Source organism: Apteryx mantelli, chromosome 5, assembly GCF_036417845.1.
Source record: "Apteryx mantelli isolate bAptMan1 chromosome 5, bAptMan1.hap1, whole genome shotgun sequence".
Classification (NCBI taxonomy): Eukaryota; Metazoa; Chordata; class Aves; order Apterygiformes; family Apterygidae; genus Apteryx; species Apteryx mantelli.
Window position 1 is genome coordinate 24,997,529 of NC_089982.1, and position 23,584 is coordinate 25,021,112.

General features: G+C 39.4%; 1 long non-coding RNA gene across 2 annotated transcripts; it reads left to right on the forward strand.

Moving 5' to 3' along the window:
- The first annotated feature begins 16,131 nt into the window (after positions 1–16,131).
- LOC106491966 (uncharacterized) lies at positions 16,132–23,269 on the forward strand. Of its 2 annotated transcripts, none has more exons than XR_001293865.1 (3): positions 16,132–16,254; positions 17,628–17,865; positions 23,096–23,269. It is a non-coding gene; the product is annotated as an uncharacterized lncRNA (long non-coding RNA). The 2 variants fall into 2 exon arrangements; XR_001293864.1 differs by having other exon boundaries at positions 17,628–17,851.
- Positions 23,270–23,584: the final 315 nt, after the last annotated feature.

The window sequence follows — 23,584 nt, forward strand, 5'->3', positions numbered from 1 at the left end:
ATATTTTAAGTAAGCATCTCTCAAACTTTCTTGCAGTGGTTGTTCCTCTTTATAAACAAAACCAAAACCCATTTTGGTATAAACTGAACCTACATGGGGCCTTGGGATCTCACCAGGTGCCTGTGGGTCAGAAACAGCAAGGTGGTGAGGACGCACTCACTACATCTCTAAACAGAACCTGTGGCTCCCCTTTAAGAAAAACATCTCAGACCAACAGCTTTATTCATGAGTGCTGTAGCCTGCTTAATGCTTGCTCTTTTCAGACATCCTCAGCTGCCATGGGAAAGGAGAGAAATTAAAGCTGGGATTCGCATTTTGCTTTTATCCCCATAAGATTTCCCAGTAATTTCAGTCCTCACCCCTTTGTTCAGAAGTCAACTTATCATTTGTCTATTTTGCATTCCTTTAAGCCAAACAAGTTTTAATTTTGATGTACTTCCAAATACACAGAGGTGAGCTGCATCTCTGACAGAGCCTGTCCTTCCGCCACAAGTGTTGCTTTCCATACCCGTGCTTGCCTGCACGCACACGTACAGCAGCTGAGCCGCAATCCAGCAGGGCCACACAGCAGCTGGCCTCAACTGGGTAACAACATTACAACTGCACATGTGTCTCAGAAACATTCATTAGCCTCCACTGTGAGATCATTTTGGCTATTTTTCACTCAGGACTCCTGCTTGAGATTAGCCAAGTCTTTACATGGCAGTCAAAGTTTAACACCTGGTGTTTGGAAGCTCATCACATCATCCAAACAAACACACACGGCCTGCAGTACCACTTCTGAGTAGGTTTTGTTCTTATTTAGGAAATCTGATCATAAAAATGAAGCTTGATGTACTTGTTAAATCAAGAGGCCTGCCCCACTGTACTCCCAGCCGTGCAGTTACTGCAAATGTAGGAGGCCCTCAGGTAGCAGGGAAACTCGGTGCTGTCTGCCCAGAAAGCGCTGGGTAGGGGCGAGAGCACTGACTCAGTTAACTCAGCAGCTGAGGCAGACGGGCTGAGGACTGACTGGGTTGCACCTCCACGGTGCTGGTGGCCTGCAGGGTGACAGGGAAGGGGGCACATTGCTCGCTTCTCTGCACCTTCATTCTCCCACACCAGGGACTTTTCTGCCCCAGGGTTTGCCAGGAGAAAGCAGACGGGGCGCAGGTGCAGTTTCCACAAGGTTAACCAGCACTGCCCTACAGCCTGCTTCTCCATGTGTCCTACCTGAACACGCTCGTAGCCATGTCTTGCTCGCAGTATGGGCTAGCAGGGCTCGGGTGGGCTCCCCTGGGACTCTCCATCCTCCTGCGAGCTCCAGCACTGGATCCCATGCTGACCTGCCAGGTGAGGCACAGGGGTCTCCTCCACCACGTCATGCTCCAAGGAGGAGCACTGCAGGCCAATGGAGAACAACCCAGGAGAACAGATGGAGCGCTCCAGTAAGGAAGAGGCAAAAAGAACAGAGAAAACTCTCTCAAGTGAGATCTCAGCAGGAGTGGCGGGCTGAGAGAGGGGCCAAGGCCCACATCCCCCACCTGCTCGCAGCTGGGCTTCACTGGAGCTAATCAGGGGGAGCTACAGCACCTGAGGCTCTTCCCTTCCCTGCAAAATTGCTGGTGGTGCTGCATCTGGCCCAGTCCTCACAGGCCAGGTCTGACCTGCGTAAGCAACTCCTCAGGTAGTGCTGCATACATACAAACATATATGCACAGCTTGAGAAATGTCCAATTTATGGAGGCATCTGCTCCTCCTTATCCATTGTTATTTAAAATTTCCCAAAGTAGTCCACAAAGTTTTCTCCACTCCACCTTAAATTGCCTTTCCCCCTTATGATGATGTCAGCTTCAGTGGTATAAGAGCAACGTTTGTCTTGGTACTTTAAGAAATAAAACCAGCTTTGAAACAACTACAAAATTAGGGTTCAGTGGGACTTCTAATGTGCTGTAAGTATGCTCCTGCTTAATTAAATTAGCTTGCTGAATCAGGGCCTAAATTAAAGTGAGAGAGGTACGTCAGTGTTTATTTGGTTCGGATAATTAAAGAAAGTAACAAAATGAGTCTTTAGAGCTAATGTAAGTTTAAGTTTTAGTAATTAAATATTTCTTTATTTAAGTACCTGGCATAGGTATGTAGTATACAGTGAAGGTAGGAATATGTGAGCAAAACCGTTAAGTTCATATCCTCTGCTGTGAAAACAAAATGGGGCAATTCTCAGGAACCAATTTTACCTCACGCTGAATCATTTGGAAATATTTTCTTACAAGCTGTTGAATGGCCTTTTGTATCCCCTTTGTACCTTCTATTTCTGAGTTCCATTGGAAGCCAACAGGCAGGGAGCATAAGCTATTTACTTATTTATTTTTAAGCTTAGAAAAATGGGACACATTCTGAAGAGGCGGGTTTCTTCTCAAGAGAGGGATGAAATTTCATACTGGCTCTTACTGAAAGCAGTTCACATAACCCAGCCCTTTTCTCTTCCTACCCGCATCTCTCCACCACCCCCATCGCTTGCTCATTTAGGCATTGAATCTGGTATAATAAATCGGATTGCCCAAAGACCTAGAACCCAGTTCTACTCCATTACATGAGGGCAACTTCACCAAGGGTTATGAAATAGCACGAGGGTAGTGGAGAGTGGAATATGCTTTGCAGAATTGACTTCAATTAAACTTGAATTGAAAATAAAGACCCTTGAACAGGATTTCTTTTTGCATTGCTAATAAAATCCGTATTCTTGGCAGCAGTGACCCAAAGCTGGCTGATGCACTGAAAATAGAAACCCTTCCTTTCACTGGTATTGCCCCTTCCCTTCTGAGTGCTGCCAAGAATCACAAGCTGCTCTTCAAAGAGCGCGCCCATGGAGCTGGAGTGCCCCGCACCTCCCACCTGCACCGCGCCGGGTACCGCTAGCTCTGCAGCCCCAGACCCGGGCTCAGCCTGCTGGCCCCTCAGCTAACAAAACCCTCCTTATGAAATGGATGCGGTAGGCACACCTGGTCCCTACCTGCCTCCGCAACACATAAGCCCAGCAGTTACCTACATTTTTGCTACCGCACTAAAGTGAGTTTTAGCCAGGACTGAGCAACCGATCCCATCCTATACCTAAAACCAGTCAGGACTAATAACCAGGTGTCCGCTGTGTAGAGCACAGCCAGTCTCATTTGAACAAGCTGGCAGACAGCTCTAGCTCAACCTCTCAGTACTGGCAGCTAGGGAAACGCGGAGTTGCCAACGCCACATGAATTGATCTCTATCTGAAATACTTCAAGCAGAAAGATTCCCCTGCTCATTTTATTTGCCTTGTACTCACAGGAGCAGAAAGAAGCAGGCTTACTTTCTGATTCCCCTAGTTTAGGCCTCACCTGGATAATTATCTCAAGGCATATTAATTTATCTGCCTAGGACCAGTTTCTCAGCTGGCAGGAAAAATGTATTTGAATAGAAATAACTGAATGGAAAAAAAATATCAGTAAAGGTTTGAAGGGTTGGGTGTTTGTTTTGATGTAAAATTTAAGTCTCCAGTAAACCTTCATAGAAGTTTAGGTCAAACTGAAAATATGATGAGCTAAGTTCTGTGCTTTGCTGAAATAACCAAAGTCTAAGGAGCACATTAATTTTTGCTAAAGGAGACTTTGGCTCAGTAGGTTCTGAAGTTTTTTTATATCAGGTTCTTTTTAATGTGTTTTTGTTATGTTGTCACCTGTATTTATCATCCACTATATATATTTCTGCAATCCATCTTCTTACAATGCCATCTTGTCAGATAGCATTACATTATTTCTAATGGGATACCACTGAGGATCCCCATAAGGACTGGCTTTATAAAGCAGTCTCTGGGCTCCCACAGGACATACAGAGGAATCATAAACCATTTGAGAGAAATCTTGAAATTCTGCAGTAGCAAGTTCTGAAAGGAAAATGTATCCGATGATTTGAAGGGCTTCTGTAAGTTTCCTGCAACATGGCATCAGCCATCAGACTTGCAGTGAACTAATCAGTCCCCCAGACGAACTATTACTGGTGGTACTATATTCTTATGGTCTTTCTACAAGTATCAGAGGCAATGTAAGTAAATAAACTACAGAGGCAGAGAAATACAGGTTTCTTTTAAATTAGTATCCCTTCAAGATCAAGGAGAAGAAACATCGGCACAGAGTGATCATTGCCTATTGTACCTTACCCTTACAAAAATTTTATTGGAAAAACACAGATGTTCAAGAGAAAGTTAAAAGCAATAAGAGACTTAAGGACTGTTTTATTTGGATTGGTATTTCTGGTATTCTGATGTCAAGACTCTCATCAGTATCTGGAAACTTTCTGAAATTATTAGAGTGACCTAACACCTTCTGCTAGACTACAAGTCTCCTACGCCTAGAAAGAACTCTGAAGAGCTCTACTTCCCTTTTTCTTTCTTTTTTTCCCTGTTTTAGCCTAAGAGAAACTTAATAAATACTTAGCCTTTCAATCACATCAAGATCCTTACATCTTGAACTCAGAATGATTAGCTTTCTTTTAATACTATTATCCTGAATGCAATTTCAGAACTGCTGAAAATTTTTAGACTTACGATGCAGAAAATTAATTTCTTGTATTTATTCAAGTAACAAGGGTAACAAGCACCACATGATGCACCTTGATCCACTTCTGGCAGGGTGTTCTCTAGGTGCAAGGGAAAGAGGGCTGGCCAGCCCATTCAGCGTGCTGCTATCAGGACAACCAGCTGTGAAATGGGGGAACTTCAGGAGCTGAGACAGTCTAATGGTGCACAGGGCAAAGGTTTCTGGGTGCAGAACCTCAGGGACAGTGTGTCAGCTGAACAAATTACTTAATTTCTTTTGTTTTCCCATCTGTAGACAAAAACAGTCCCCCTTTTACTCAAGGGGGGAAGGGAATATTGATTGCTTTCAATATTTAAATCACAAGTTCATAAAAGGTAACTAATGCTGTGAGTATGGGCAGTACGAGCAAAACGGCACCCTCAATTTCTGTAAAGACTCTTAAGTGTTGTTACAACACAAGTTCATTCTTCTAAAGTAGTAGCAGGAGAAACTGTGAAATTTCATTAATATTCAGTGATTGAATTTACAAGAAAACAGTTATGTTTTGTTTTTTAAGAAAAACTTGTTCTTCAATAAAAAGTGTGTTATCATAATTTCAATTTGCTTTGGCAACTTTTAACATTCATTATAAATATTAGCAATTAAAAAGTAATTATCATTTACTAAAGTATCCAAAACAAAGGAAAACAAACCAACACTTCATTTGTTTAAAGAACTACTTATATTTTTAATGAAGATAAACTGGATTGCTGAAAGTCCAGGTTACTTCTCAACATAAAGATTAAAACAGATGAAGAGCAGTACATGCAGTGAGAGATCAGTATACCTACAAGAAAATACAGTGTTTTTTAAAGACCAGTATTTTCTTCCAGATTTTCCTACTTAGGTAATTTTTCACAGCTGGTTTAGTTGCTAACCCAGAACAAGCAATAGCCATTACATTACTGTGGAATCTAAGTTTACCACATTTCCAAAGAAAGAACTATTTTTGCAGCCAGTATGAATAATTTCATTGTATTTATCAATAAAAATAGCAATTTGTAAATGTCTATTTGCCTAGTTACCTTTAAAAATGTGATATTTTCTTCACATCACATCAATCCAAATTTAGTGAGATACACCTTAAATTGTTTTTACATTTGTTGTTGATACCAGATGCGAAGACTTTCAGATTGGTACAATAGCAGAAAATGCATAAATGAGCCCATACAACATAGTGGCATTTCTAAACATTTACTATAAATTATGTGTCTATTCTAAAATACAGCTTTGTTTTGCTTTAGTATCCCACCTAGTTCTCTGCAGAGGTTAGTTTAATACTTCAATTCCTTTTTGGATAGAACAACCTCTTTGGTGATCACCTCCGTAATTTTAAGCACGTTTTGTCTCTTTGGTATAAGTAACAGTGTTTATATTGTTATGTTAGCACACATTTAAGGACAAACTCCCCAGCCACTCGTATTGCCTAGCAGAAGACTTTTACCTTGCTCTTAGATTGATGCAGTTCAAGTGACCCTCCAAGCAAAGAAACTCAGGCCCAAAAAGGAGCAGGCAGCCTTACAGTCAAGATCTACTTCCCCAGGCAGCATGCATGCAGCTGGTTCAAGCCATCCTGGCACAGCAATCCTCACAGCAAGCTCCACCAAAGGCAGAGCAAACAAATGCCGACTCTTCACACACTCTAAGAATTCCCTATTTTCCTGTGTGCCAGGCTGGATCAGGGCCCCTGCTACTAGTGTACTACCATTCAATGAAGAAAATTTCACACCAGGTGCCTGCTTCTTGAAGAAGCTGCTTATTTTTTGCTCTATTTACGTAGCTCTCTACTGAAAATATAAGTAATTAATTTAGTCTTTCCCCAGTGCATATCACTTGATAAATATTAACTTAGGCATTTTGTAATTCGTTTAAGTTACAATGCTCTTGATAATTTGTATTCAATGCTCAAAGAAATGTGTTATACTTTAGTCTTTAAAAAGAGTATTCACTTATTTTATAGTATTTTCTCCAACAGTAAACTGGGCCACATTTTCTTCTGTCTCAAATAATTGACTCTTACATAGTTATTTTTTCCAAATAAGGTACAAAGGATTCCATGATATGTATGTTGCCAAGAATATCATGGTACTTTGAGCAGCAGCTGAAAGGCAACACTGAACTTAGATAAACCCAAATTAGTGATATCTCAATATATATTATTGTGGGCTTCTTCTCTTGGGAATTTGGTTTACAACCTTAAATGAAAGGTGTTTGATGGCAAACTGAGGCTCTGGCAGACAGTACTTCACACCACATTTGGCACAGTGGGCAGCACCTACTCTGATTAGACTCCATACAGGTAACGTGGAGTCTGAATCACTTCTCACCTCAGCGAGGCAGGGGATATGTCTCCACCTGCGTTAAGGGAGCTGGTGGAGCAGATCATGTTGCAGCTGCCTGCAAATGGCTCAGCTTCTTAGTGCTGACAGCCTGCTAGCCATTGCACTCTCAAACGTGTAACTCTCCCCTCTCCCTGTGCACACCCCACCATAAAGTAAGGAGAATAAAATTTACTTTAGATAAGCAAGCAAATGGATCTGGAATGCAAAATGCTACAGAGTATATGTCAATGTTGACTTGGTATTTTGGTTCTTCCCTTCCTCCACCCAAGTTTTCAGAAATGAGAGCACTTTAGAGAGCTCTCAGTCATGGGGGTTGTCAATGATATCTTTCACTAACACCTTGTATGAAGAGGGGCAGAGCATTTTTTCTTGGAATTGAATCATATTTGGAAGCCAGTCAACTGAAGGTCCAATAAAGGATTTGGGAACTAGCAAATCAGACATCTTGATTCCTAAATTTGCTTTCTCCCCAACCAGCAGACACAGGTTTGGGGATATTTTTTCCTTGAGATGTTTTAACTGCTTTAAAAACCTTCCTCCTGTTGATGTGCGCTATATATGGTTTAAGCAGGCCTGCTGGTCCCAAAGGCAACCTACACGGTGTGGTCCCCATATACCACCAGCCAGGATTATGTACTGGCTACTGCCCTCCCCCGACTAGGACAGTTCTGGGTTTGTGCAGAACAAGAATTGCAGATGTGTAGGAAACCTGAAGAGGTCAGCTGGTGACTTCAGATGTGTTCATGGTACAATGGTCACTGGCTTCTGTACTGCTGTTTTCAGTCTTAGGCATCCAAAGTCCTTTTCTGGTTTAGCCCTTAGTCTCCCAGACTGGGAGGTGAATATTCAGAGGGATAAATCCACACATCTGAGTAGTCTATTTTCAAAAGTTTGGGATAAAAATCTGTCTTCAGGTGACATGTCCAGGTTGAAAATTGTTTTTCTAAATGACAAATGCCTCTCTTTTCCTTGAAAAAAAATACAGCTATTCTGGTATATGAAGAAAAAGTGTCCTATCTGTTATATTAGTGGACATAATCTCCAGCCCTCAGAACCTTCTTCTTTATGGCTTTTCTGTATCAACTGATATTGCATGTTTAAAACAAAAAACAAAAGACCTCCTATCAGAAGATTATATGTTTTTGTTGCAAATAAGGCCAAACAGTACTATAAATGAAGCATTAAAAAGAACTGCCCATGGGAATGATCAGCTACTTCTTTTTCAGCAAGTACTCTTGTGTATCTGTTCACAATCCCTCATCTGCATTTTAGACAACTGTGTGGTTGGAAATAGATGCAGGAAATGGACTTAATACTAGACTGATGTGTATTTGAAGTGTCATGCTAATTTATGTAAAAAAAACTGTGTGCAAATGAAATTCTCTCTTTCCTGGCTCAGAAGTATCAGATTCAGCCTCTCCATAAACGTAGTGTTTTCATTAATATTTTGGAGACATTTTTGGTGATATTTCAACACATAGAAAATACCATTTATTTTTTATTATTATTATTTTGACCTTTTCACCATGACAGCCAGGGTAGATATAGGAGAATAAATACAAAAATAATGATCATTACCAAAGCGCTGTATGTACCACCGATGTGGGGCAAGCTGATCATGTCTTATTTAAGTTAGGGGCCTCTGACAATCACTCTGTGCGTATGATCACGTGTTTTTGATTTCTCATCAGCAACTAGAAAGGTTTAATTAAACACTGAAACCCACACAAGTATGACAAAATAAAGCACTCTGCTTCCATCCCTTATTTCATCAGCACTTCTCTACCACTAGTATGAATATTCTTTTGCAAATGTCTTAGTATCTGAATGCAATCTGGTGACTGTATTCACCGAACAGTAGGAGAAAAAAAAAAAAAAAACCTTATCCAACTTTTGCCATTCAGGATTGTTCCATGTGGTACTTCAGTGCTACAACATGTGCAATATACTGGAGGGTTAATTGAGTCACATCTTCCCCTACTTCCCTTGGAAAATTATTACGCTAGCTAATAAAACTTACTGTTATGAGGCTGTATGAACCTATAAACCTTATTATTTTAAAGGGCCTGTTCAGCTTATGCAGCTGTTCGAACACTGTTTGTATTTGTTATCAACTTTAGGCACGTGAATTATATCTTATATTAGAGAGAAAGTAGCTGGGATGACTAATACTTGTTGTTTTGTCCCACACCTACACAACTATTGGAAAAAAAAGAGTCCTGGTCTAAGAAAATATGCTGCCTGAGTTCAGAGTCAGAGAAATGTATCCAGGGATCTTCACCTGAGCCCAAAATACTCAACTTGACTATTCACTATGGGACACTGTGAGTTATACAAATTACTGTGGGTCACAAATCTGCCAAAACCATAATAAACTTCATTTATATGTATTATAAAAACCTTTCAGGGTTTTGTGGAAAAAATGACTTTTCCTGCAAAAAAACATATCTGTAAAACGCAAACTTTTTGTGAATCATACTGGCCAGCTACATCAAATCCTACCAATGACACTAGTTCAACCACAAAAGATATGCTGTTGAATGTTGATCTCTTAACAAAACTCAATCAGAAAAAGAAAACACTCCATCGATGGAGAAATGAGAACTTGTAGATTTTCCATTGAAGCTTTTTTGCTTTGAAATGTACAATGAGATGCCTGTTTGTTATTCCACTGCTAACGAAAAAAACCTGATTCCATTGGTTTAGTAATGTGTTCCGAGCAGTATGTTCAGAATACCAAAAAATTATAATTTTCTGCTTTTTCCCAAGAACACACAGCTTTAGTGTTACTCCATTTAGAAAAGGTTTCAGAAAACACACTCTTGCAGCAAGTCAGCATGTCTCTTTTAGATGACTGATGCTGTTTCTGTTTGCACTGTGTAAATACTGCTTGTGGTTAGGGACCCAAAACTGGAAAGAATCTCTTGCTTTCTTCTATCATAAGGTAGCCACTTCACAAATTCCTTTTCATAAATTTATTAGACTTCCCCTCAAAAAACCCCCCTAAATTAAACAAACAAAAAACCCAGAAGCATGGGGTTTTGCTCCTGTAACACCTGTCTGAACATTTGCTGGACAGAAACCTTCCATTTTTAGCTCAAAGACCAACACTGAAGACCAGTTCTTATAACAGCTTTGTCTTTTACATGATTGATTTTCCTCTCGTCCTCTGATAAATACCCCTTTCTGCAGGCAGTCATATAGCCTTTCTGTCCCTTTTTTTGCTATGTTAATCATATAATTTACTGTCCACCCCTTTTTGGAAGACTTTCTTTTCTTGTGATCTTCCATGTTCACTTCTCTGAACATGTTCCAGTTTGAATTCACCTTTCTTGCAAGTTGAGAAAAATGGCAGATAAAATGCAGATAAAGTTTCCCCAAAGGTTTTGTACAAGAGCATTAATAATTACTTATCTCTATTGGAAGCATTTTCACACAATATACCCTAGTATCACTCTTACTTTTTTTTATAGCCACATAACTCTCTGGAACACAGTTATACTGGTCAATCACAAACCTGCAGAAAAAAAGAATCTATTTCCAAATTCTTCTTATTCCTTAGTTGCCTGATCTTGTGCTCAACACTTACATTTTGTAACCTTTTAGTTGCTGTAACTAAGCCACCTAGAAGGAAGAAGGTATTCCTTTCTCTTCTATTGGACCAAACCTCACAACTTCTCATCATCGTTTCACTAGTACATTTCAATTTATTGGACGAGTTCACTACTGAAAATACAAAATAAAAGCAGGCCTTACCTCCTTTAGTCAACTCACTATCCAAAATGAGTTCAGTTCTAAAATAAACAAATAAAGCCTTCTTGAGCAACGGTTGCAGTAAAAACTGCTTGCATGTGCTTCATGGCTATTTAGGTATATACTTAGATACCATGATCACAGAGATATTACTCCTATAAACATCCAGGGAAGAATGGCAGTAATTTCAAATACATCCAGAATGAAACTGTGGTGGGTAAACTACAAGAGCATATTTTAGTGAAGCTATTTCCTTCCTGGAAATCCTTCCTGGAGGATTTGCTAATGCTTGCTTTGCTAAAGCAGACCACAACTGTATCAGTACAGGACTTCTTTTGAGTTGTACTATGTATTATTTTATAACTCTAATTTTGGGTGTCTGTTTTGATGCTCCTAAAGCCTTACTTCTCAGCGCTAACAAGCATCAACAGTCAGTTGCTTCTGCTGGAATTTAGCCGCAAAATTCATGGTACAAGGATGAAAGAACTTGGCTTACAAACTGGGTGCCCTGGTTTCCAGGACTGAGGTCCACACAGTGCAGAACTCTAGGTGTCCTAAATTTTGAAAGATAAATTTAGTTTCGGCTTGAGACCAAAGCTGGCAACATTAGCCCAAAACTTGAAAATTTCTCATGAAGTGAGATTTGAAGAAAAACCTATTAGGGTTTTGAAAAACTCTCCACTATTAGGGATCAGTGCTATCACCCAGACAGTTAACGATGCTAATAACGACAGTTAGTCATTATGAAGCTGGACACACTCACTCATCATTACAATGCTGTGCCTTTCATGGGAAAACTAGCTTTGTCCATATTATGGACTGCCAAAACTATTCAGTTCTTTTGTTGATCAGTGTCTCTGAATCCTGACAATCAAGTACCAAGGAGAAGAAAAGAAACACACAAATTCATCCAGTACGGATACCGTATTTTTCTTCCTGGCTTCACAGTCGTTTCACTGGGCCCTTTGCTCTTTTCTTAGTATCAACCGTTTTTTGCCAACTTTTTTTTCCCCTATTTTAACACAATATGGACACTTCAAACTACACTGAATCGTAGCAGCTACAGGTGGAAAGGCACTTATCCAACATGTACCATTCAGGACGGTTCCATGTGGTACATTCTCCTGCGTTACAGTATGTGAGGGTTAATTAACTCTCATCATCCCCTATTTCCCTTGGAAAATTATTATGCTGGCTAATAAACCTTACATTTATGAGGCTATATGAACTTATAAACCTTGCAGCATTTTAAAGTGTATGTGCGGCTTGCTCAGCTGTTTGAACACTTCTCACCTTAGCCACCCTTTCTCCCTGTGAACTCATGCCACAGAACAGTTTACCATCAGTGAGAAGTAACTATGTGACTGAAAGTGTATCAGATTTATGCACATTTTTTCCTTCCATTACTAATTAAAGGGTTTGGGGATTTTTTTTTCCTTTTATGCTAAATAGAGCTATGCTGCCAGAGGCTGAGAGCTAGGGAGTTTGGCATTTAACATGCTCTTGACCTACTATCTGATCTTCAGGTGAACCACTTAAACACCTAGTGATTTAATTTTACCAGCTGTATAACAGAAATAACAATGATCACCTACATTAAGGTGTCCTCAAATGTTCCAATGAAAATGCTATATAAAGGCATGCTGTCATTATTTACTGCAACCTTTTGAAGTGTCACAAAGAAAATCACCTGAGGCTATCCTAGAATATGCAGTGAGCTAAAGCTATTTTCAGAATAAAGTCTCTCAAAAGATATGAAACCTTGTTATCTGCTGTATAGTATGACAAAGTTCTTACTTCTGACTTTCTACAGAATGGCTTATAGTTGCAGTTCTTCTTCCTATATCCCACTGAGAAGGCCACTCAGTAATGGGATTCAAGCTGTCACTGACAACTGCAAATAGAAGCTGCCATTATGTCACCAACAAAAGGTGCTCGGTGTCAAGATGGCCTTCATCTACATGATTTCCACCAGTTGTGCAATAACTGACGAGGTGCAGTATTTTAAAATGCCTTTGCTCTCCAGACATCCCACAGTTCAGTTTGGACTATCAAACCTGCTTTTTGTGAGGGATGTGGGAAGTGAAACAATGGCTGCCTCCAGGAGCAGCACAAATGTTCTTGTCATTAAGAGAGCAGAAAATGCACAGCATATGTCTATCTGCACAAATGTGTAGGTGTTATGTGAACATCCTCAATGTTATGTTGCCCAGAGAAGTCTGGGGTAATATTCATTATTTTTCACCAGGGAATCTATTTTGGAATACCAATTTTTACAAGACATTAATAGTTAAACAACTAGCAAAGAACTTTTTGCTATCAGTTGTGAAGAATTCACTCAATGATAAAGGATAAATAAAATAAATTAGTCCATGAACCAAAGCATTTTGCTCACAGATGACCGACTCAACTTGCTAACAACCTTACCTCATTTCTACCTCCTAAAAGGACAGTATCAAATATTTTCCAATACATTGCAAATAAACATTGCACCATTTCAGTAGGGACCTTGCAGAATAATGGAAAATGAAGGACTTTGAATAAATATTTCTAAATAAAATGGGAAGGGGTCCACAGTTGTCTGCATCACGTCATCCTTCTCCATCTGAAAATATCCGAGAAAACTGATCTAGATCATAAGAGCCCTAAGAACAACTGAGTGCTGTAAGGCATCACACTGTGATTTTTCAGAATGGAATTTCCCTCAAACTGATGATGTGGTCCTCTTGGACACTTAGTCAACAGGTACAAATTTATTGGAAAATATGTTTTTGTTTCATGAATTGTTTCCTTAACCAATGTGAATGTTATACCTGGCACTATGCATTTTTGAAATGTGGGACTGTTTTTAGTACTACAAATAGCTGAAAAAAGTGCATCTAACATGATGCAAAGCAGAAGTAATATGAAATTCATTCTACCTGATACATGGATATTTCTGAATGCCAGAAAACACATCAATTACCAGTGAATTTTGGGACTTAAACTTGAAAACATCTGGAATGCCAACTGAACAAGTCCAGCTGCACTACTTATGCAGTATTTAAAGCAGAGAAATACATTGTACTATGTCTTTTTCTTGACATTTGCTCCAGGCAAAACTTTTTTACGTCTTTGTTTTTCAAACTAGGATTCCAAAAAACAGATACTTATCTTTGTACCTCTTTCTATAATGAAACAAATAATGAGAGATGCCATTAAAAATACCTTAAAGTGGCTCTTACAATCAGGTAATATTATATGCTGATCTGTGAAAGATACTACAGACTGGCATTAGAAGTGAGTATGTGTCTGTAGCATATCCAAGCTTTTCAACCTTTGGGGGATGGCTGCAGTACAGACATTTATATCATGCTGCTTCAGAAACTACAGAAGCAACACGATGTCAAAGTACAACATAAGCAGTCATCACAAGGGGCATAATAGGCTGATTAGAGACAGAGGAGAAAGCAGATGCCAGAAATATTCTGTACTGCAACTAAAGCTGGCAAGAAAAAAAAAAATCAAACCATTTTCCGTGATTTTTATAATTAAAATGATAGTAGTGGTTTGCATTATTTTTCTTTCTGGAAGGAATTAAAGAGATGGTTTTAAAAACAGAGGACAGGAATAAAATCTGACTTTTCTGAGTATGAAGATATGTTTTTTGGTGGCACATGCCCTCAGAAAAGGAGATAAAAATAGAATTTCTACCAATAAAATGATTGTTTCTTCAATATGCCACATTTGTTCCCTTGTCCTGTACTAAATTTTAATCATTAGAACTTAGAAGTCCAAGGGTACAGCTCACAATTAATTCTTCTGAAAAATACTCCTCACAGACTGAATAAACATTGGTTTCCTGGTCTTTTGGCAAATTCTCTTATCTCTTGCCCCCAAGAGTAGCTTTTCGCTATTCCTGGCATGTGATAGCTCTCTCATTTCTCTGTTGAAGGGAATCTATTTTAGGTAGTTAAGCAGAAACGGAAACAAATCACTAGATTGAGAAGTTAACTCTGGAGTGCTGTTGCTTACCCAAAGCATGGGAGACCTTAGAGGTAACTCCAGGACATCTCAGCTTTAGATTATCCCAGCAGCCTAAAAGGAGAAGAGCACTGAGTTAGCTCATTGCCAGATAGAGCTCTTTGGCTGTGTCAGAATAATCTGGGGCCAAGCAGGCCTCCCCACAAGAACTGATATGGTTGTGAGTCTACTCTTCGGAGGAAATTAGGCTGTTCTCTCCATGATCAAGAGAGGAAATGATCTGTTTCACTCACACAGTCACTCTCTTGTGGTTGTTCAGAACAAGTGCATTTGGCACCAGACCCTCCACAGGTAATTGTGACCAATTCCAAAGGATCCCACTCACCCGCAGAAGCTCTTCATCTGGGGCTAGCCAACATGCATTGCTCCCTTGTGATACTGTAAGCATGAGGGTTTCCCAAAGGGGGGATATCTGTCAGTTGCCTGTTACACAGGAAACCAGTGTCTGAGAATAGCCTTGTACCCATGGCAGGGTGCCTATAAGAGAAAAGACTGAGGAATTCCTGAAGCCAAACTGCTGAATGTGTGGTGAAGCCATTCCCCCCCAACCTTAACATAAGGGAAGGAGGAGCATAAACTAGGGAAAAAAACAAGTTTCCACCATAAAACAAAAGCACCACTGGGGTATACAGTCAGGTTTTCATCAGGTTGCCGAAAAGTTAGTTAATGAAAGAGCTGTTGTAACAGAAAAGTGAGACAGCGGCAACATTGCTACTGCAGCTTGTTACTTCGTGTACTTACCCCACAACACAGAGAAATTGCAATCAGACTTCCACAGCCAAGAGAAACAGCTTCCGGGGCATCTCCTCAGTCATGTAGTGTATTCTCAGGACATCCTGCTGTTCTTGTGTGTCTTTAACTACATTTCCCTGGCCAGGTGGAGAAGTCAGCACAGAATAGAAGGGTCTTTCTCAAGGAAGGGAGTTTATTTATACCCCACAAAATTCATATCCTGGAGAGAAGGGACACTAGTCAAAGTTCACATCCCTATTACATTGCAAATCTATAGCAGGTCTTGCTCCCCCAGCTCTGCAATAGGTGTCTCCACTTTCTGTTTTAAGCTGTTCTGTTTTGCATTAACTAGCTCTCCATTGTGCCAAAGGGAGATGTGCAAGAGATTATCATGTCAGCTTAAGAAAAGTACAGTGGGAGAAAACCATCTCCTTCATCGGAAGAAAAAAATCAAATTAATCAAGCTTATAGACCTGGAAAATTGATTGAATGGAAAAGAAAATATATTTATATCATACTATTTGGGAACAGCCACCATAAGAAACAGTTCAATTTACCACTCAAATGTGAGTAACATTGGAGGCTCTGACTTGAAAAAAGGTAAATGTATACTTCACGCTACACAAGTATGGCTGAATCTGCTTTTAGTTGTCACTTACAGAAACACAGGAATTACGATATTCTCTTCAGGCAGAAAGATGTCATCCTTGTACCAATCTGATTCTGTAACACGTCCTCAACAGTGCAGATCTCTAATCCATGACTGGAACTGTGTCTTGATCAAGTGGTTATCTTCAGCAAACTTGCCACCTTGAAAGGTAAGGCTGTCAGGACAATCCAGCATCTTAAACAGCTTGTTTTCTTCAACTTGCTGCCTCATTTGAAGTCCAAGCTGTACAGTGGATGAAGGAGGGGCTTTCAGAGCCAGGATGAAGCAAATAAAGGATGTATCAACATATGAATACTTCCAGGGAAGACAGAAAGGCTCCGTAGCAACCCCTCACCTCCTTGAGAAAGAGGTATTGGACACCTTGTCCAATAAAAAAAGTTTAATAGCAGTTATCTTACGTTCAGCCACACTGATCCCCATATTGATCACCTGCTGGACTGAAATTCAACACATTTAAATGCACAACACAAGCCTACAATGCATATGCTAAAGTCCTACCCAGAAGCAATAGTTTGCTGTTACATTTTTATACGGGTTATCTAGCAGTGCAATGTACAGCATGCATGCTTTTCAAGGAACCAGAGAACTTTTGGAAACCAGGAGTCTTTTCTGTCCCTCTGACACTAGAGGGGATCAGCTTGCATCATTACTTACCACACAGTAATCTGTAAAATTAAGAAATGCTAAGTGGCAAGATTTGTGTAAGCCCTATTAGAGACCTAAAGAAAGGTTTCAGCTGCCGTTACAGACCGTTCTTTTTGTACCAGCAGAACACAAATACACTTAAAAAGATTTGAGTGTTCCTGAGAATTTCACTGCTGTAAGATCAGATCATACCAGCGAAAGTGCTGCTCCTATGGAGTCCAACAAGAATGGCCTGCCAGGGATAGACAGTGTGTGGGAAACAATGCCTGGAGCAAAGGGGCTTTAAACCAGAGCACCTTGGCTGTGCTGTAACAGGGTAATTTGGTACTTTCCCACATGATCAGCCAGCTCTCCTGGCCAGCAGGACAGATATGTAGCAGAAACATCTTTCTTCTAAAGGATTACTCCTAGCTCTGGAGAGGTCTGTAATTTTTGGCAGGCTTCACATGGGCTGCACAAAGGGAAAAGGAACCTCTTTGCTCCCTCTCCCACACTGTAGCAAAGCAAGGCCCAGTTATAACGCAGCTCTTAATAAAGAAGCACAGATGTGCCCTGTAGGCACTTAAAGACTAAAAGAAAAAAAAAGAAACAAAATGTTCCTGTGTGTTTCATAAATGGGTATATAACCATAATGCAACCTACTATCCTAGATATAAAATGAAATATTTTTAAAAGTATTGAATCCTTTGTGAATTTTCTCAGTGGATCGGCATGAAGCTATTTAACCCAGATGTTTCTATAATTCTGATGCATTAGGAGATGCCTAGTATTGTGGCCAAGTGTTAACATACTGAACTATAATGTAAAACATGTAAAGATATTGGCTTCCAAAGTTATTAGAAGTTTCCACTCTAACCACTCTGCTTCCTTTTGCAGCTATAGTTTCTTTAGAATATGCACTTACATTTTAGCGCACATGAAAGAAGAACAAACAACCCCCCAACAAAACCTAATTCTGTATGTTCTCTGGAAGAACACAGGGGCCAACTGAAAACTGACATGAAGCCTTTCAGAAATGAGAACTTCAACTTTGAACAGCAAATCTCATGCTACAGGCAAATGCAAGGCCAACAAGCCACAGCTGGATACCACATGAGCAGGTGAAAAAGTGATGGTGAGATACTTGATGACAATTTGGTGTCCATAATATACAGTGAGTCACTGCATGGTTCTCATGTGCATCTGCAATGGATTTAGGTATTTGTAGAGGCAGTTTTAAAGATATTTAAGCAGGTGCAATGTCTATTGAAGAAACAGTAATGGGAATATGAAGTAGCACAGAAAAGGTAACAGCATGCGCTCAGAAGGACGCAAGATAAAGAGTGCAAGGAAATAAACTGGCACTCTCCATAGAAAAATAATGCAATGAAATACCCTGAACTGACAGTCAGTTCAGAAAAATCTTTGTGGCTATAATTATCCAGAAGAATTTAAAAAATATCAAAGCTCATTTCTGCATGATTTACCTGCCAGGATGTGAACCAAGAATTCTGTGTTTCTTCAAGACCTTGTTAACATAAAAGGACAAAATACAATCCTAAATGAATCATAATTAACTCCTATTACAGCTTTGAACTTGCAGATACCACTCTGTTTTAATTTAGGTACTTGCTAGAGTAGACCTTACATCTCAAACAGAAAACCTCTACAGACAGGTGGAATAATTTTCATTGGCTTGAGTGGATTTTGATCCTTTTTTGGAAAAAAAAAACAAACCCAAACCCCCCTGATATTTCAATTCAGTCTGGAGTTTTGAGTTTAGGCTGTATACAGTGTAGTGGTGCAATCTACCATGGAATATCACATCAATTGCTGACACGCTGATTATCCTCTACAGTAAAGTAGGCCATGGAGAGTTTGTTTCACTTCTAAAAAGATAAATGTTTGGTAACCAAATTTCCTGTATGCCATTTGCCAACTATTTTACTTTTTTTCCCTGCAGCTATACAACAACTTGTCATTAGACTGTATTTCCTAGCATAACTCCTTCAATTCACATTTTTGGTTATTGCTTTTATTTAAAAAAAATATTACGGGAGTTTCAATTAGTCAGATGAGAAACCTGTATTTTAAAAAATGAGTTTGTAAAGCCATAGCAGGTGGCAAAATTTGTCCTCCCATATTATAAAGCCTAATCCCAAACCTTGCATTACTCACGTATAATTTAAACCATTCTGTACTTTTCAAGTTGGATACAGTTCTTGGTAACTGTTGGACAAAAGCTGATGACATCTATAACCGCTAGATAGCTCTCTTCTCTTTAACAACAAAAGAATTATAATGTACTTATGAAAAAAGTCAAACATTCAGCATGTACTAAATTGTTCTACACTGTTTCTAAATTGCTGCTCTACAACTTAAAAGTTGATGTTTGCTTTGTCCATTTTATCTATTTGCCAGATCAAAGGTTAAACGAAGGCAATAAGCATGTAACATTCTTTTAAATCATAACAATTTGAAAACAAACATGATAGTGAAAAAAGTAAGCATAGTCTTGAACTATTTCTTTAACTAAAAAAACACTATCAAATAGCCGTTACTGTCACGTTTATTTATGAACTCAAAACTCCTAGACAATTAATGACTTGGATATTATAACAATTATTTCTCTTATCCACTGGATGCTTAAAGTAACTTTAAAAATGTATTTCAAAAGCTGTGACAAGAACAGCCAGAATGCAAAAATATTAGGAATGAAAATGCATATTAGCCTTGGGTTTACTCACTTCCTTCTTGATCACTTCTTGTGTTTTATAAGCTTTAACAGAGAAGTCCCTAAATGGCTGTTTCAGAAACACAAAAGCTCCATAGGAAAGAATGCCAAAAATCATGGCCTGAGGCAGATATCTGTTGAGAACTCAATATTAATGTGCAGAAAACACAAGATAACTACTCAACCTGCAAAGGCTACCTAGTATTAGGTCTTAAAATTCTGCCCATTTTTCTTAAATGTGAGTAGTTTCTGTTCTTAAAAATTAGCTGAAATGTGCTTCGGGGAGTAAGATTGACTCAATTCCTGCAATTTATCCGTGGATAACAAATGCCAAAATCCAGTACCTAAATATTTCTCGTGGAAATTCCATGCATCTTTTTTAGTTTAAAAAAAAAACAAAACCTCAGTTTCAAATAAAATCCTAAGTAAGTAGTGAAATGACAACTTAAAAATCACAATTGCTACTCACTGAGATTCTGCAAATGCTGCAGTCTCTCAATTCTCTTTCTCTACAGAACTATTAACTAGACGTTGTCTTTCTCTATACAAATAATAGACAGTAAGGACCCTTGTCAGAAATGATCACTTCTATTATCCAGTTTCTACACTTCATTTTGCAGAATTACTCCCTTCCTATATAATTCCCACCAATGTTTAGCTAGCACCGAAATGGCCCAGAGAGTCCACTTTGTTTAAATAGCTTTAGTTTCTTCCAGAATCCAATTGTTCCAGCAAAAACATTTTCCTCATATATAGCCTAAACTTTTCTCTTTTAGTTTTACATGTGAAACACTAGGCCTAAAGAAATAGCTCATTTCTGACTTCATATAGTGACAGACAAAGGCATAGCAAAATGTCTGCACAGAAGAAACAACAGCTCCAACAGGTAAGCTAAGAGAAGCTCCCCAAAGCGCACATGCAGGGGAATGCTATTTGTCATTAAAAAACCCAAAAAACTAATGCATCGGTGGGAATAACTGCAGGCACCCATTCACAGCGTATTCATACTGGTTTAGGTACAGTTGATCATGTCTTGAGGAGAGGTCAGCTCTAGGTCCTATTTAAATGATTTTGTGGCACTTATTTATTTAACAGTCTGACTTATTTTCAAAATTGGAAACTGCAGCATTGACCATCTAGAGAGATGAAGATTACTACCTATCAGATTCCACTGTAGATATCTTCCTACAAACTATTGATCTATTTTTATCACTCTCAAGACTTACATGTTCATCTTCAGCAAGGCAACACTAGCATTCATTATAAGTATTTATACCACCAGCAGCCATTTTTAAGAGGCATCAGGATCCATTTTTACGGATTACCTGTAATATTAGATCAGATAAAGGATGTTTAAAGTTCAAAAATATTATACCACTGTGGCCCTCCAATACATTGTTGCAGTTATTTCTCCCAAATGCTATTAGGGATCCGGGTTATAAAATATTCTGATTAGAAGCGGGAATATATATCAGAAACACTGCATCTAGCCAGTTTTATTTCTTCAGACATACCAACAGAGAAGACTGATTTGATATAGTAGCCTCTTCTCATTACAAATCCATGCTTGACATAAAGGTTTCTTACAGTGAAAGATGTATTTGGATAACAATGCAGCCAAACACTATGTTATGGTTTTTCAGATTTGACATGTCTTCATTTCCTCTTCCTTGCCGTTGCCCTCCCAGGGATTTTGCAGATCCAGCAGGAGATTGCTCACCTGGAATATAAAATCCAGGGCTGCCTCCTGCTAATTCCATTGATCGTTCTTCCATTACAGCTCTGAGGGCTGTTGTTTACATTCCATTCCCACCACTAATTTCTTCTTCATATCTGTATTATACCCTAGCTACTGCGTCACTCTTCCTGGCTTTCCAAGCTGCCTTTCTTGCCCCCCAAAAACTTAAGATGTAACAAACAAGCTGCCTTCCTTGCTCAGCATTTGATCACGTCCCTTCCCCATTCAAATCCGCCTACCAGATGCTCATCTGCTATCACATAAAAAACTGCCCACTTCAAAACCTGACATGGCTCTTTCCCCCACTATTTATCCACACTGTCAAGCTTTGCACTGCGCTGCCCCTTCCAATCCATCACTGAGTTTATCCTTGTCCACCTGTGTGTCAGATGGTCCACTCCATGTCTTCATGTGTCACTCCATGTATCTTTTCCCATGCAGAGCTCATGAAAGACACATCTCTGCCATATAACTAGCAGTGACTAAACTGGGCTTGTAATGTATATGTATGTCTGCAAGCCTATTAACTCTGGTCTCACAAACTGTATGACTTTGTGTCCAAAGCAAAATTTGATTACGTAAAACCTTTAGTAATTATCTTGGTGAACACTGAAGGTCTCAACAAAGGACAAATTTTATATCTATTCTAAAAAGTGTAAAAAAGGAGGAGCCAGGGAACTACAGAGTTTGACAACCATGTGTCAAGAGCTGTCTAAATATATTTGATTCTGCATTGAACCAGTAGTACGGACTAGATGACCACTTGAAAACCTCCTAGCCCTACATCTCATTCTCCTTAGAAAAATCTGTCCATGTTTTGGGGTGGAAGAGAAGCTAGATAACCATGAGTAGAAAATTAAAAACCAGAGTATCTAGCTAAGGTTACAGACACACTGACTGATACCCATCTCTGTGCAAAGGGCAGGAACTTGCCTAAGCTAATGTAAGGGCACACATCTATCTTCAAAAGTTTGAGTGGGATTTTATACAGCACCTGTAAAGAACTCAGCAGCCACATGAAAGAGACAGATTAAGGTCTTCAGCCACTTCTGTACTCCCCTTGAAGCTCATTTGGTGTAATTTGTCATCTGAGAATGTGAAAATAGGTCACATTAACAAATGCAAGTGCAAGATCCTTATCATATGCTTGGTCTACCAGTGCCTTGCATGAAACCTCCCGTCCCCTACTTTGCCAGGCTCTATAGGCCTCATGGGCTAATGGAAAATTTGTGGTGGGTTAAACTGGATGCCAGTGTTGCATATCTGGGCAGCATTATACAGCATAATCAAGGTTGAACGCAGCACAGTGTCACATCAAATGACAGAGGTAAATCTCCACGCTACATGGATAGAGGTAGAAAAAACCCTCACCCTCCTCAGTTCTGCATAGTTCTGTAGATTTTCTGTCTTTTTGCCAATGTGTAGTATGTGGGCTTAAGGAACTGAGGAGAACCTACAGGGTTCTGCTGGGATGGTGAAGTTCCTCATGCTATAGGAGGATAGCAGATACAGAGGCTGACATATTTTTAACCTTACACCTGGAAAGTCCATAATTGAGAATATACTTTCCTTCAAGGATTTTCTTTGTTCCCCTAGTGAGCTACTGTACTCAGTGTGATTTTTGCCATAACCAGCAAAAGGCCTCAGGCTCTGTACTGACCTGGCAGTGCAGGGCTTAGAACTTGTTTGGCCTTGTCCTGGCCTGAGCCAGTTTTAGCCATGATGTCACTCGACTGCTAGGCCATTGCTTATTGCCTCACTTCTTTTGGCTTAGTTCTGAGAAAACCATGTATGGGAAAGGACTGACACACATGGGTAGTAACTGCATAACAAACAATAGCTTTCTGTGTTCTCAGGATGCTGACAAGTCATTGTAAACCCTTCTTCTTTTAGAGAAAGACTGAAACTTTTGCCCTGAGGACCCGGAGAGACCTTGGAAGGGTGAACATAACACCAGAGAAAAGGAGTAAATAATTGGAAGGCTTCCTTCAATAACAATTTTTACCATATCATTAATGAGGCTTTTCTGTATTAATTAGATAAGCTTGATTATTATAGTAATAAAATATTAACTAGACTGACAATAAGTTCTTGGATCAATGTATGTGCTATGTTGGCTTTTGCCCGTAACAATATTTTGAGTACTATAGTTTCTTAAGAAAACAGATAAGTCAAAATACACACATTCATTCATAGTCAAATGTCTGAAAGGTTAATTTCTGTGATGTGTCTCTCCTCTTCTCATTCACTGTTTTCTGGCAATCAAACTCCAGTGCCTCGCATCACTAAGTTTTACAGCATTTTCAGGACAGCTGTGGTTGACATATGAATTTCTCATCATATCATAGTAGGTGTAAGAAAGCTCATTTGGCATAATTTGTC